At 42.6% G+C, this 15,378-nt stretch overlaps 1 long non-coding RNA gene across 3 annotated transcripts in view; it reads left to right on the top strand.

The window, feature by feature from the left end:
• LOC138066200 (uncharacterized) overlaps positions 1–15,378 on the top strand; it is a 64,660-nt gene that overhangs the window by 36,728 nt on the left and 12,554 nt on the right. The window lies entirely within an intron of this gene.

Here is a 15,378-nt window from a genome sequence, read left to right as displayed (position 1 = left end):
CCAACGGATTTGTGTCAAAAATTGGGTAATGGACTGGGTACTTAACTGGAATAAACCATTATAGACTTAGTGAAAGTATACTGAATAATGCCATTTAAAGATCTGGCCTAAAGTTTGATTGACTGAATAATGCCTAAACTGTTAAGAGAAAGACAGTGGCTCTCTTTTTTCACACATACAGGACATTTTTCATCCCTGAAATTTTTCTCCCCAGACAGATCCCTGGAGTAAATTCTGGGTGGTTTTAAATCCTTGGAACCATATATATTTCTTTAGTTTTGGGATGGGTAGGTTAAGATGATTAACATATTTTATCCAGAATGTTAAAAGAGAGAAGGAAAGAAAAAGAGTGTGAGAGAGAGAATACTGATATGATTTGGGTTGTTTAGCTTTTTTTTTCTGAAATTGAAATTTTGGTTTAGCTCAGTAACTTTTGCGGTGCAATAAATCTAAAGTAGGAGCTAGGCTTATCCATAAATATCTATGTCTTTCTAAATAACTTCTTCCGATTGATTCATATTCTCTCTTTCTTGGCTGTACATTGAAAAAAATATACCCCAAATGATGTCTATCAGTCAGCCACATCATTGCCTAATTACTAAAACGCTCTTGGGGGAACATGACCCAGAGAAGAATCTATTCCTCACAACCAACCCATCTGTTGACATCCCTAATGTCCAGCCCGTTTGGGCAAAGTTTACTGCTGTGGTCAGAAAGCTGCTTCAACCAAATACATTTCTGAGTTTCACTGGAAAAACAGATGTACAACAAGTAGTCTCCCTGGCGTGTGTTGTTATGAAATGATAGTCTTCTCTGGCTGTGTGAGGTGTATATCACGGTATTAAGTTCCAGAGTTCAGAGGCAAAAGCGTAGATCAGACTTGCGGCTGGTTCCACTCCTCTCTCACAAAGTCTGACAAAGCGAGAGAGACAGAAGGGAGCTATGAATTTCATGACTGCTCATACAGACAGATGGCTCTGTCTGCCAAAAGAAACCAGCCACATAAGTGGGCAAGAGGAAAGCAAATGAAGAACCATGCGATGAACCACAGCTTTGCCTTGGCATAATAATGTTTGCACAGTTATTTGCATATCATTCTGCAAATATGTGGCAATCAAGAAATCTTTTATGCCTGTATCCCAGGACTTCCGAAGTGGATGGTTACAGCAGTGGTTGTTTCGGAGAAATGAGTGGCCCTCCACAAAACAGGTGTGAAGGCATCCCTACCCCAAACCGACTGCTGCTTCCCACTGCTGTCCTTCAATGTGTTGTGAAGTATTTCGGGCATCCTGACAGGCTGTCAGCATGCCCTCTGCTGTCCCAGGGACATCCTGCTGAAATGTTACCACACTGCTGAAAGCTTTGTGTAGCCAATTGTTGGGAACAGTGATTCCGAAACACGCTAAATTTATGTCAAGCTGGGACACAGCCTTTCCCCATCCCATTAGCATCTCCTAGTGCCACATTTTCCCCTATATCATGATGCTGTCCCAGCTTCAGAGCTGTGCATTTCCATTTAAAACATGCCACATCTACTTATGGTTTCTCAACATGCATAACTCCACTTACCAAGCCATGTGCCTCTTATTTCACTGTAATTTCACTATGATGAAGTTCTGGACCTGGACTCCAAAGACAGAATCTTGCACAGATATAGAGAAAAAGCTTTGGAAAAAAGTAAGTAAACACGGGGAAGGGTTCAAAGAAGTTTGTCCATAAGGGATGGCACTCCCTGGAAGATCTTGCCAGATTTCTCATTTGCATTTGGTGCTGGATTGTGTTCTCAAAAGAAGTTCCTATCATCCAGCCACTGTATTTTTGGATTCTCTCACTAACACCGCACTGCTGTTACCCTGGACAAACAAAGAGCAGAGTGATCCTGGAGCTGGGGATTTTGTAGATTTGCCTATCTTAATGGCATATGGGAGCCCAGAAATTCCCCCAAAACACTAGGAATCATAGCCAGAGGCATTAGCTGAATCCAGCACAAATCCAAGCTGTAGGGGAGCTATGTCCCATTATATATTTTGTTGACTAGTAAAAATCAGCTGCAGATAGGTAGGAAGTTGCACTGAAGCTGAACTCTATCAGTTCATAAGGTACAAAAGAGCTGCTAGCTAGCAGGATAGTCTTGCTATGTTACCACGTCCTCATTTCTTGATTTCAGTACAAATGCTGTAGCAGCTGACAAACCAACAAGTTGACTAGACAGGAAGATTATCTGCCGAAGTATATACCCTGCTTGTTGATAGCAAAAAACCAAAACGCTTCCTAATTTCCATCTCCTTATTTTATAAGCAAAGTAGAAAATAACAAAATAGGCACTCATTAGTACCAGTATTTGGGGATCTTCTCTGATTTTCCTTAGAGTAGTAAATAAATATATGAATGGGGAAAATATGTATCAAGAACAGTTATTCTTATCATAGAACAAGAAAGCTTTTCCTCAGTGATACAGAAAACCGAAAAGGAGTCAACTGGGCTACAGGTCATGGGAAGTTCACCTGGCATAAGTGCCAAAGAGTAGTGGAAGCTTACTTCACAGTTTAGAGTGGCAAACAGCAAAATGTTTAATATAAATACAGCCTTGACTAGACCTGCAGCCTAGTCCGTGCTAGACCTACAGTCCGTAGCCCGTGCTATGGATTGCATTGTGTTATACTGTAGGTATTGTATTGTGTTGTGTTTATATTATATTATACAATAATTGTATTTTTGTATATATATACAATTATGATATACAATATTGTACAGCCACTGAATAAGTTTGCTGTTATCAGGAACAACTCACACTTATACACCCTCTAATGGTAATTATTGCACCATCTCCTTCCTGTCCCGTTTCCAGCCCTTTTTTGCCAACTCCACTTCTGGCAGAAACAGTGGCACTTCATAGATTAATTAGGACTTGGAATGGAAAGAGCTTCTGTTGTAGCAATAGATGCAGAAAAGTAAAAGCACTGAGATTATTTCTATGTATGTCTCACAGCTTCACTAGTTCCCTCTAGTTTTGAGCTAATGTGAAGTTTTTATGAGACCTGACTATTCGATACAAATATTTCCCCTCTTACCCCAAAATCTTTTTTAAAGGACTTTAAATAAATTCACAACCACTCCCCACCCTGGGGTTACTGCAGAATTCTGTGCGCTTGATATTGATGCAGAGGTGTTAAAAACAAAATGTTTAAGGCAAAGGTGCTCAAATAACCTGGCTTTCCCCAGCATCCCCACACCTGTGGCTCTGAGATCAGAGACATTACTCTCTGCAGGCACCTTGCCTGGCGGTTCTGCCGCCTCTCCCACCCTTGCGCTATCCGCCCCAGGAATGCACACACAAATTCCTTCAACATGTCATCTCTTGAGTCCCCTTTCATCCGGATAAGGATGAAGACAGGTGTTAAATCAGTGTTGGCACCCACTGTACCACAGACAGTTAGTGGGGAAAAATGAGAAAAAAGACAATGTCCCTTTTGTCTAACCTGTAATTTCTGTGTTGAGTAAGAAGCTGTGCTGCTGCTCCATGCTCAGGCAAGTTCTGTGCCATGAACTCCATGTGCTCCATCACTTGTCCTGGATTTCTCCAGGTGTTGGGATAGGCCTTCCTTGCCACAGGGACCAGAAATAGGTTATTTACTAGATGCACAAGGTAACAACAGCAACAAAAAGCACAGAATTTTGAGCATGGTTGAGGGAAGACACACTTTACTTCCTATTCCAGAAGGGGTGGGTCCTTCTCCCACTATCCCTAAACCTTAAGAAACAGAGGACATTCCTGAGCATCTTGCACAGATATAACTTTAACCTTGCAAATGCTTGCTTCTGTGCACCGTGTATTAAAAAAAAAAAATGGTGAAATCTTTAGGATAAAGATGAGAAAAATTTCAACTTTTCCGTGTTATTTCTGTCTCCTACTTTCTTTTGCTCAAAATATTTAGTTTTAATTATTGTTAAAAATATTTTGAAAACATTTTTAAAACAATGGTTCCTGGTTGGTTCCTTAAAACACTAACTTCCAGGGCTATAAGATCTCTACCTAAAGTAAAAAAAAGCCTCTACAAAAAGCATAATATTTTTACTGTTGAACTCACATATGAAAAGTACATACATCAAATTTAGGATTAAAGCCAAAAACAAAGGCACACGTTTAATGCTCTGCCATCATGAATAGCAACGTAGCAGCACAATGCACCCCTGACTGTACACTTCAAGCAGATGTAGTGTTTCATGGAAGCTCCCTTTCCGGTCACTTAGTGCATCTTCTAGCCTCCCCTTGCTGTTCACATAAACAAAAGTTTTGTCTTACGGAAGTTTTGCAAAGCAAAATGAGCTGTTAAAATGAGATGTACCTATTTCTCATCAGCCATGAGCTTTAACATTGGACTCCTCCATTCGTCCTTCAGTCCTCCAGAAACATATGGGTATGGCAAAATTTCCTTGCTTTGATCCAAACATGCTCATAGGGCTTTAACCAGAGAGTAAGCTGGTCCTCCTGAAGGAATATCTGCACCGCCTGCCTTCACAGCCCTCGGGGTCAAGTTCCTTTTCTCACAGCAGGGAATAGAGCAAGGGTGCTCAGGGGATGCTGCTGCATACGGTGCAGTACACCTTGTGACCTTGCTGGAAAAAAACCCTTTTTGATGTTCAGCTGGAGGCTGGCAGCAGCAAAGAGCAGGTACATGGCCCTGACAGAATCACATAAATTCACCAAATAAACCTCCTGTGCGTGACTGAGCCAGACTGGCTAGCAGTCCAGCAATAGCTGTAGGTGGTGCGATGAGTCTCCAGGCCAGGATGGCCATGCCTCTCTAGCACACAGAGGGAAGCCCAGAGCAACCGTTCCATCGCCTTGGTCATGACGCCACCTCTTACTGGTGTGCTGGGAAATGATCCTTTGATACTCTGCAGCGTGGCCCATTCAAGTGAGCAGCAGCATCCTGCCCTCCAGAGAGTGGTACCTGCTCTAACCCTGAAGCTGAAGATTCCTGGAAAAAAAAATCCCAGTAAAACGTCTGCTTGATTTCAGGCTCTGCTGGAGGTGTCCTGAGCCGTGAAGTCACAGCCTGACTGTAGCTCTGCTAACAAATGCCTGTTTATATTCATCACCATGAGGATTATAGCACTCGACAGTGTCTCCTCCATGCTGCTAGCTGGGAAATGGCACTGGCTGTCTCATGAGAAGCAGATGTGTGGTAGGATGTAGCTGGGAGAAGGATGGGAGCTGTATAGCTCATTCCCCAGACTGTATTGTCCTCCTGTATGCCATCATACAGCAGCAGAACAATGCACAATGGGGTATCTGACCAGATTTTCTTGGCACATCTGTCGAAACACGGCAGTGTGGTGCGGCGGCAGCTTAGTCAGCAGTTAATAATACTAGTGTATATGCTACTCATGCAATAGGGGCTGCAGATCAGTCAAAGTAGGATGCACAGAAACCGCAATAAATGCCAGATGTGAACGAGCCTCAGGCTGTGTTGGTTCAGCCCTTCTGCCCCAGGCCTTCAGGTAGGTGTGAAAGGATGACTCTGCTCCCTTCCTTCCCCACAGCATCTGCTGAGCCAAGCTCTGGTCTGGCACAGGGAAGTAGGAAATCTTTTGTTCAGAACTGGACTCAGAGACCTGAGCTCTCAGGGCATTAGTAATACAAATGTACATCTGAATCTAAATCTCTGGTGGCCTGGGATGAACCAAAAATAATGGGCTGAACTAGAACCTGAGTGGTCCCAAATGCTGGAGTTCAAATTCTGAGTAGCTCCCGTGTTATTGCCAAGCTGATCTTGTGGGTTTAGGTGACAGGGATTCAGCTTGCTTGACTTTTTGACTGATGTTTCTGAGACTTGGCCTTTTGCCCTGTCCCACTTTGTCTTGCAAAGACTGTTTTCACTCCTTCTTCCATTTCTTTGTCTCTTCTCTTCCTTTTAACTTACCCCTAACATATTTGATAAATTGTAAATCTTTATAGATAAAAATTTTCCAAAAAAGATTTCTAGGCTGACAGTGTCTCATTGTATCTGTCATCTCCTATTATACTCTGTGACATGACAGAACCTAATATGAATATGATGCATTATGACATGACACATGACACCAGTTACCCAACGTTGTACCTCATTAGAGAAAACTATAAAAATATAAACCAGTGGTGACCTCTTTATATTAATCTCTTATTCCTTTTACTACTGTCATTAGGAGGCCATGTGGTGGCTGCAGTTTTTCCCCTCCATGGCAAGTCTCTTAATTGTTCTTGAATACAGATGAGGAATAAAAAAGGGAAAAGAAAAATCTGAAAGGTTAAAACCCATCATACGCTCTTCTCTGTGAGGACACAAAGTAAATCTTTTGAGATAGGCTTAGCTGGTCACTTTCTACTGTCTGCAAGGAAAATAAGAATTTGTATCCCCCTACCAGAACATCCTGGATTTAATTATTTCCTGACCACAGAAATGGGTTGGTCAGAATTATTGTTGGCCAGGTAGGAAAGAATCATCATGAAAGACGCTGGCTTTCACTTTTAGCCACAGTTTGGCTAAAAAAATTGACAACTGTCAGATCACAGTAACACATTTTCTGTCAAAATATGCCGGGCAGAAAAGTGCAAGTGCTGACGGAGGAAAAAAAGGTTATTATTCTTGTTGCTTGTAGTTTTTCCCTTATGGAGTATAAACAACATCTCGAATTCTTTCTAATATTTACCTACAGAATATCAGCTCCTAATACAATGGAATGAGCCTGAGTTGTTGTCATTCAAAACTGCGTACAGAAAGAAATTGAAAGCTAGTTTCTCTTCTGCTTCTGTAGAGCTCAATAGATCCAAAGACAGGAAGAAGCTGTTATGAATAACACTTTAGGTATATAGGAGATATTTATTATCCACAACAGATAAGCCTCAATCTGCTTTTCAGTTATCCCACTTGTCATTGCCTTTTTGTGCTCAGCATAGACATTCTCTGGGTTGAGCACACACCTCAGACCTGGCTAATGAGCTCCTGCTCAGTGTGTGTTGACTACAGCTCATGAAATACCAAGGCTATCTTTCTAAATTTTATAAAATTTTAATAGCGTAGAGTGGATGAGAAATGGATGTTTATACAATTGCAGGAAGCAGCAGTAGGCAAATCAATCAATATCAACAGCAGATTAGACATCTGGAGAGAGGTTGCCAGCTCCCGCAGCTACATCAAAGTCAGGGAACACAGCTGCAAACTATTATATGGCCAGTATTTCCCACTGGATAGAAGAATGTATATATATAGCTCAGGTGATTGAAGATATTTCAGGAAGATGCCATTTGGGTTCTTTAACTGTATTTGGTGTCGTGAAGAGATTTTGTGTATTAACAAGGATAAAACTTTCCCCTGGAGCTCACTGATATGAACCAGTTATAACTGACAGTCATCCTCCTCCCCCGCCATAGTTTATTTGCATTTCTAAATTGGAAGTGGTGGTCTCCTTCTAGCTCTTTGCAGGCAGATGTTTGCATCTCAAAAACACACCTTTGTCTCCGTTGGCACCTTGAACGTCCATCGTATTGGACAATCTAAAGACTGAGCCATCATGGAGAAAGTGATGGCTGAAGTTGGCTCATTCAGCTTGGAAGGACCCTCTATTGGCTATGCAGATGTTAGATGGTGTTGTGCTATTGTATCTGAATGTAGATAAATGTCTTTACTGTTTCACATTGGCATTCCCTAACCTCTCAAAAGAATTAAATGCATTAAAAGAAGCAGAGACTATTTTTAGGATTTGATTTACAATTGGACCTCATGGCCCTGTTATTACCAAGCTTGCTATTTCTAGAAGAATGCAGTCTACAAAGCAGAAACCTAATTTGCTATTTTTTACTAAATCCCAGATGTTATACTGCAGCTCAGTGGCAGAAATCTGAGACACTTACCTTGACTAATTGGTGCGATTGTTTTTGGGATGTACTAAGGTAGAAAAGATTAGCAATATCCTCTAAATCCTCAAACTGATTTCTGAACATTAGGTTGCAACATGGTTGCACACTTCCAATTTCTTCTTGGGAAAGAAACAAGATCCTTTAGCAAAAATCACCAACTTTCTTTTTTTTTTTTTTTTTTCAGTATTCTGAGCTTTTTTCCCTTTATTGGCTATGTTTGCTACACAGATTCTGACAATTTCAATAGTCCTTTATGAGGAATGAACTCTCTCTAGCCATGGATTTTTTTCATCTTTAACGCCCCAAGTAAGTAAGTGGTTAGCCATTAAAAGCTTCTGCACTGCAGAATGCATAGTCTCCATTTATAATGCTTTTCTTTTGACATTGCAGGTGTTATGAGCATTTTAACACAACAGGCACTTCCCTAGCAAGGTGCCAGTAAACTCTAGGTTACATGAGGTCTCATTCTGCAAAAAAAGTGTGTGTGAAACCCACTGACTTCAAAATAATCTATCTGCAAAGTTGTTTTCCAACACACAGCCTTTACGCAGAGGGGCCACTTTGACCAAGGGAGTTACCCTGGATGACTACTCTGTCCAGCAGAGCCACAACCTCCAGTGATACAAAACTTAATGTGCTTTCAGATCAGTAGCTTTCGGTTATTTTGGAAAAAGCAGGTAGTTTTGCCTCTTTACGTTTCTAAAGGGGACTTTCTTAAAATCTGTTCTGCTGCTACCAAACCTTACTGAGAACTTAAGAAAGTGTCTAGAAGACAAAATTCACCAAAATTACACTTGGAACTGCCATCCACTCTTCTCAGGTACCGTGCTGCCCATTAGACCCGCAGTCTCTGGTGCCTCTGCTGTCCAGGCGTCCCAGTAACGCAATGGTTCCTGCAAATCAGAACAAGCTCAGCTAACTGAGTAGCAAGCACAAAAGAGAGAAAAGCAGGGGTTAAGGATTGGAAATGAAGCTGACTAACTCCAGGTTAGAAAAAGTCCCTTCTTTTAATCAGGATTCAAGACCCTGAACCTCTTTTGAAATCACACTAGGACAGAAAAGATCCTGGGGGGAAAACAGCAGTGCTGCCAATGGACATAGCTTTAGACAGTGTGTTAGTACCTGACTTCTGGGACCTCTGGGTGTTGGGGGACTGCTTCAATGGAGTCACCAAAAAATGAGCAAAGAAAGTAAGTATTTCTCAATAGGTTTCACTTCTTTTTGGGTGGTTAGTGCCCATGAAAAACATGTAGGCTTCTTTAAATCAAAAAAGGCTAAAACCATTCTTCATTTTTTTCAAAACTGGAAAGTCCAGACATGAGGGTGTCTTAAGCAGCTAATCTCGCACAGACCCCTAGCTCCAAGGGAGAGTTCATGCTTTAGGATCAAAGCAAAAAAAAAGTAAATACTGCCCAGAAAAGGCACCAATTTCTAGCAAGTCAGATGGTTGCCTGCTTTCTCTACATTTTGCTTCCACCTGGTTTAGGCTAGGTTAGAGTGGTAAATGTGCTGCTAGGCTGGTTTCTGCTGGTTTGTACCCTAAATTCCCAGTTCCTCCCCCACACATCATTTAGGCTGTTTAGCCCCAGCTTGAGGAGGATAATTCCATTTGCTGGAAGTCCACATAAGGATTAGTTGTTGCAGTAGTGCCTGAAGCACAATGCTGTTGATCAGACAAGTATTGTAACAAGAGCCTAATCCACGGCATACTGAAGTCAGTGGAAATATTTCCACTAATATGAGTGGACTGAATTAGGACTTGCAGATCTTTGACATTAGCTATTACTGCTCAAGTATAGTTCCTTTGTTAGCAATATATATCTGCTTAAAAAAACGACCTTTGAAAGGTAAGTCTCTATGTTTTAAACTGGTTAACACAGTAAGTCTTTCCCCACAGTTTCGTATACAAGTACAAGAACACAGTGAATAAAAAGTTATACTATCTTCCCTCTGATTTAGGTTTATATAATTGTCTGAAAATTACTGTTAGGTAGTTTTATTCCAGCACTTCATGAATCACTTCTCTGTCATTTTTGCCTGATGCCCTGGTGGTACCAAACCATGGCTTAAAAGTCACTTTTGGCTTGGTTTGATTTTAAAAATGAGTGTCCTGGCTCAAAATGACTAACTCCTTCCTCTAAAAAATGTTACTGCTAATGTTACTTTTGGAAAAACGTACTGCTTAACACCACTTGAACTACATCAAAAAACAGGAACACTGAATCTGTTTAAAGATAGATTTAAATATTTTGCTTAAAAACAGCAGCATACCTTACTCTGTGTTTAGTCCTAGGTGTGGGATTATAGGAAAGGTGGGGAAGGGAAAGGGAGGTCAAGGGGACTGTTAGCATTGTCCAGTATAGCATATGCTCTTCACCCTGTAAAGACTGGCTGCACCACCTACCTCATGGCAGATCCAGCCTCAAGTCATACTCTGGTATGAGGGGGCTCTCTGAGGAAGAATGAATTTTGCAGCAGAATTTTCTCATTTTTCTTTTGTTTAGTGAGGCTACAGAGCCCAAGGGACAGGGAAACCCAAGAGTCTTTCTGCAGAGCAATGTAAAATTGTTCCCTCTGTCCTAGTGTCAGCCTGAGCCCTCCCCAAAGCCTCTTCCTCACCCTGGATCTATTGCAGCCCCTCTGCCTCCACCTGTGTGATAGTGTAAGGGTGAAAGATGAGAGGCAGCTGCAAGAGGAGTGGTTCTGTAAGATCTGGCTCCTGCCAGCTGAAAACACTCATTTTAATTTAAAAAGTCAACAGAAGGAAAGATCTTTTTATCTTATCAATAACTTTTCTCTGCACCATCGAGCACAACTGGAGCAAGGAGTTAGAGCTCCGGTGTGTCAGTCTCAGAAAGCCCAAGCAATCACTGCAGGTGTCGCGTGGGGCCGTGAGACACGGCCTTTCAAACCTGAGAGCTGGAAATAGGCCGTTCAGCACTGAGTCGTTCTGTCAGGGGTGTTAGCACTTGCAAATCGTGTCAGAGTCACTGGAAACTGTGATTATTCAGTGTTTGCAAAAATCAAGCCTTTTTACTGAAAGGTCAAAACATAGATTTAGAGGTCTTACTTTGGCCCTCCTGCATGGATAATGTTATGCCAGGGCTCTGCGGGGGCAGGGGGCTGCCAGGGCCAGTGTTGGGGAGCTGCCAGTCAGGGCAGCCCCAGTCCTCGGGGGTGTCAGGCATTGCTGTAGGTTGGGGTTGGTGGGCCATGGCCAGGCACAGGCCCAGCTGTAGCGCAGCTCCGGCAGTGGCTAAGGGCAAGAGCCTCATCTTAAAAGCAGCTCCCAAGGGAAGGAGCCTTGAGCAGCCAGCTAAGCTGGAGACAGAGGCTGTATGCTCCAGCCCAAGCACTTCTATCGTAGTTTTGAAGTGGCAAAAGTAATGTAACTTTTCCACTGGAAAGGGGCAGTGCCAGCCCTCCCGCACCACTTGAGCTCCTACCTGGGAATCTGCAAGGGCACAGAAGACCCTGCATGGGGGCCAGCTGGGTTACTGGAAAAAGGAAAACTTCTTTACTTAATGAGGCGGTCTCTCTGCTAAGTTCATTTATCTACAAGGATATAAAGGATGCTGAAGATAGCCTAAAGACAGAAAAATGAAACTTAGTTTTAAAGATATATGAAAATGTCCCTATAATCCCAACAGATTATCCACTATTCCTACATATCATAGCAATTTCTGTTCCTGTAGTTCCCTGTATGTTAGCCGGATAGATACCATAGTGTGGGCAAAGGAAGACTTGGGAAGAATGAGGGTGTGATAGGAAAGACAAGCACAAGCACAAGACTGTCTGAGGTATCAGATTGTATAGCAAGATGAGCAGCATAAAGCAACTTTGAGCAAGGGGCCTGATATCATCTCCCAGGGACACTTGTCTAGAGTTACCCCTACTTGTGTGTACAGGCAGGTTGTTAGGAAAACCATGGTGTGCTCAGTCCTGGAATCAGCTGCTCCATGAAATGAGAGCAGGAGGAAGCATGTTGCACAGCCAGACAGCTATCAGCACATCAGATGCACGTACTCGGTGCTGCCAGTGGGGAGTACTGTCCCATCAGCCCCATCATCAGAAAGTCATTATAGGTGCTTATTAGTACACCATGACCTCACTACCTCTATCCAAAGCAGTATCCATGCTGCTAGAAGGCCGTCACAACCAACATTGCTAGAAAATACTTGCCTTGGTTTTCCCAGGAAACCAAGGCAGGTGAGGATCACAGCAGAGCCATGATGCCCTCCCTGATGCACCCCAGCCAGGTGGAGACTGGTGGCCAGGTGGCTGGAGGACCAGACTGCGGGAGACTGCATCTAAACAGAAATAGGCTGAAATTTGCAACCTCCTTTTGCCTCTCCCCTCTGACTTCAGCTCTGATCTTGAACAGAAAAGGCTTTGCTATAAGATGCTGCTTCCTTGAAATGGACTAAGACCTAGATAAGACCTGTCTTACTGATCTTTCCCTAGGAGAAGCCCACAGTACTTGTCTGAAACTCCTCTGAACAGACAGCTTAATTGTTTCCTCTTGTGAACAAAGCAGTGAAGACTCAATTAGATGGATTTCTTTTCTGTTCACAGTCTTTATCTCTACCTGCCTTTTAGTCCTGTAGCAGCCGGGTCTTAAATACAACTGAAGAATGTACATTGATGTAAAAATATATGTAATCCTTGCCTTCTGAAGAATATCTAGGGAACACACTTTTTGAGATAGTTTTTATAAAAGCTTGTGTTTGCTTTATTTAAACTTTGGACCAAGCAAAGCCAACAATATATTTTTAGTATCAGCAGAGAGGCAGTTGCATACAAGGTTGAAACAGGAAAAAGAAAAGAACCGCTAAATTTATTGCAGTACTGTAGTACACCCAATGTAATCTTTTCCTTCTGACATCAATAGTATTTGAGTATACTTAGTGCATTAGGCTCCCTCTAAAGCTTTTGTAGAAGTTAAGGCAGAATATCCATTGGTTTCAGTAGCTAAGCTTTATTAAGGAGGGAAAGTTCATAGTGTTTCAAAATGTAAGTAGAAACATTTGAATTGTTACAATATTGGGGAAAGTGTCTAACCAGAATCACATCCAGAAGCATTTGAATTGAAGGATAAGTTAAGAAAAACGACAAAAAACAATAGCCCACTACAATGGCAAAAATCCATCAGCTGAGGAAAAGAGGGCAGACATGGTCAGGGCATTGTGCTTAAAGGATATTCATAAGATACACATACACAGTAACAGAGAGTGACATTCTTCATGTTGTATCAGTTTAAAAATCCAGATAGATCTAGATATAGATGTCAGCTACTAGGACAACCAGGCTTCATTGCCCATGGACATCGGCACAGCCAGCACCTGTCTGCTCAGCAGGTTGCGTGCCTCGTAGTGAAGGGCTAAACATGATCGGCTCCTCCAAGCCCCCGCTGCCCCCGCGAGCAGGCCACGGCGTCGGCAGCCCGCAGAGGAAGGTGCACCTCCCACCAGGCTGTGCCAGCACATGGAGTGCAGTCAGGGGAGGCAACTTATAATTATTTCACGCAGATTGCAGATGGTCACTTCATTAGCGCCTATGCAGATCCCCCTGTTACAAGGCGTGGGATTGCCTTTGTCCCCTTTTCAGAGGGGAATGGCTCTCTTGCTCTTGTCGTTTAACGCGTCTCCTAGGGCTTGATCCAGTGAGGTGCTGAGCAAGGGATGTTACGTTAAAGAAATAGAAAAGACAAAATTAACAGCCTTTGGGATAGAGGCGTGAGAAGGATATTAGAGAATAGGATTTCTGCATCGCAAAATATTAGGGACAGGGTGTATTAAATTGCTCCTAAATGGTGCCAAAGGAGATCTGTTTCACTGTCTGTTTTATTAATTGTTTTAACGAAAGGATGTGTCTTTCTTATGGGGTATTGACTGTTAATTCCAAAAGTACAAATCACTGATGCATTATAATTAGAATACTATGCTAATTTTATAAGAAATAATAATCAAGTTATGTATGTTGTGCTTCTAACATTTATTTACTTGTTAAAACCAGGCCCTTTATTGAGAGTGGTTTTATGCATTCTTTCACCAGTCAAGTCAACATTACTGTCTTTTTAAAACAGCTGTAAATCTCTTTGATTGGGACTTGAGGCTGGAATCATTCGTGCTGTGTTAAACTAAACTGTCTTATCTCCTTGAGTGCTATGCAGCCTCTAGCATGTCCAGAGTCGCATCTGTCCATGGCCTAAGGAGGTCAATATTTGAAAGCTATTAATAAAGACATTTGGGGAGGAGATGGAGACACGCCTTTAACCCTCACTGCAACGCATTAGGAGAGATGGCAGAGTAGGAGAGCCATACTTCTTCTTTTTCAAGAACAGGGGTTCTTTCTTTTAAATAGGGACGATCAGTGCCCTGGAAATAACACGTTATTTTCGGAAGAATGCAGGCTGCTGAACATCTGCATCTCAGGACTGAGAACTAATGCAGGGAAAGGTCTCAAACTGAATATAGGAGGTAAAAATAAAACTGCTACTAGGCTGGTCTGGGTCAGCACCACTGCAGGGACACTCTCACTCGGCCTATCCTTATTACCCCAAACTGCTGAATTCCAGAAGGCAACCCCTCCCATGAGTCTGGGAAGACCTGGGAGTTTCCACAGGGCTGAGTTTAGTAGGGATAGCCATAAAGCACCTTCACACAGGGCCACCCTTGCACTGGGGAGTCCTGATCTTCCCACTCAGGCAGAAGCTGCTCCTTTGATGTTGAGGTGGCCCTACAGAGAGTTTCAAATTGGTCCTATTGGACCTTAATATTAGCCAGTAACTCAAGTACTAATTTAATGTGGAACATATAATTCCCCTAGAGTCATCAGATTACAAAGGACTAGTCAAAGCCTGGCTTGTTTTTCAGTTTTCCCTGTCTTGAAGGGCATTACGAGTAAGCCCTTGGTGAAAAGCCAACCTTTTCAGGGAGGCAGTATTAAAATAAAGACAGGCTACCAAGGACCAATGGTGGAAACTTCCTCAGCTATACGAAAGTTGGATATCTAAGCCTTTCAGTGATGGAGAGAGTCAGGCACGTTCAGAGCAGATTTATCAAATCCATCATAGACACCTGTCCAGAAGGTGGATGGGTTCCTTCCAGCTTGGCAAGCGGACAGGGCGTTGAAGACAGCCGTTGCTTTGACTTCAGAGAAGAGTTTTATTCAGAGCAGCATCTGGAGTTTTATCACAGCAAAGCAGCTGACATCTCTCTCAACTGTACCTCATAAAAACTGGAGGAGGAGAAGAAGGAAAGCTAGGAGATCACTGTAGAGAATGTTCTTGCTCCTGGTTTTCCTCTGAATCAGCTCTGCTGGGGATACTACTTTTCTGGTGCTGAATGTGTTGGTGACATGCACCAAGCGAGCTTTGCCCAGGGTTGTATGCCCCCATTCCTACACTCCCTACCGCTACATCTTTGGTCTCTGGAGCTGCCCATTTCTCACAATTCACCAATTCGATCCACATGTTT

Source organism: Struthio camelus, chromosome 2, assembly GCF_040807025.1.
Source record: "Struthio camelus isolate bStrCam1 chromosome 2, bStrCam1.hap1, whole genome shotgun sequence".
Classification (NCBI taxonomy): domain Eukaryota; kingdom Metazoa; phylum Chordata; class Aves; order Struthioniformes; family Struthionidae; genus Struthio; species Struthio camelus.
This window is presented reverse-complemented; position numbering and strand designations above follow the sequence as displayed.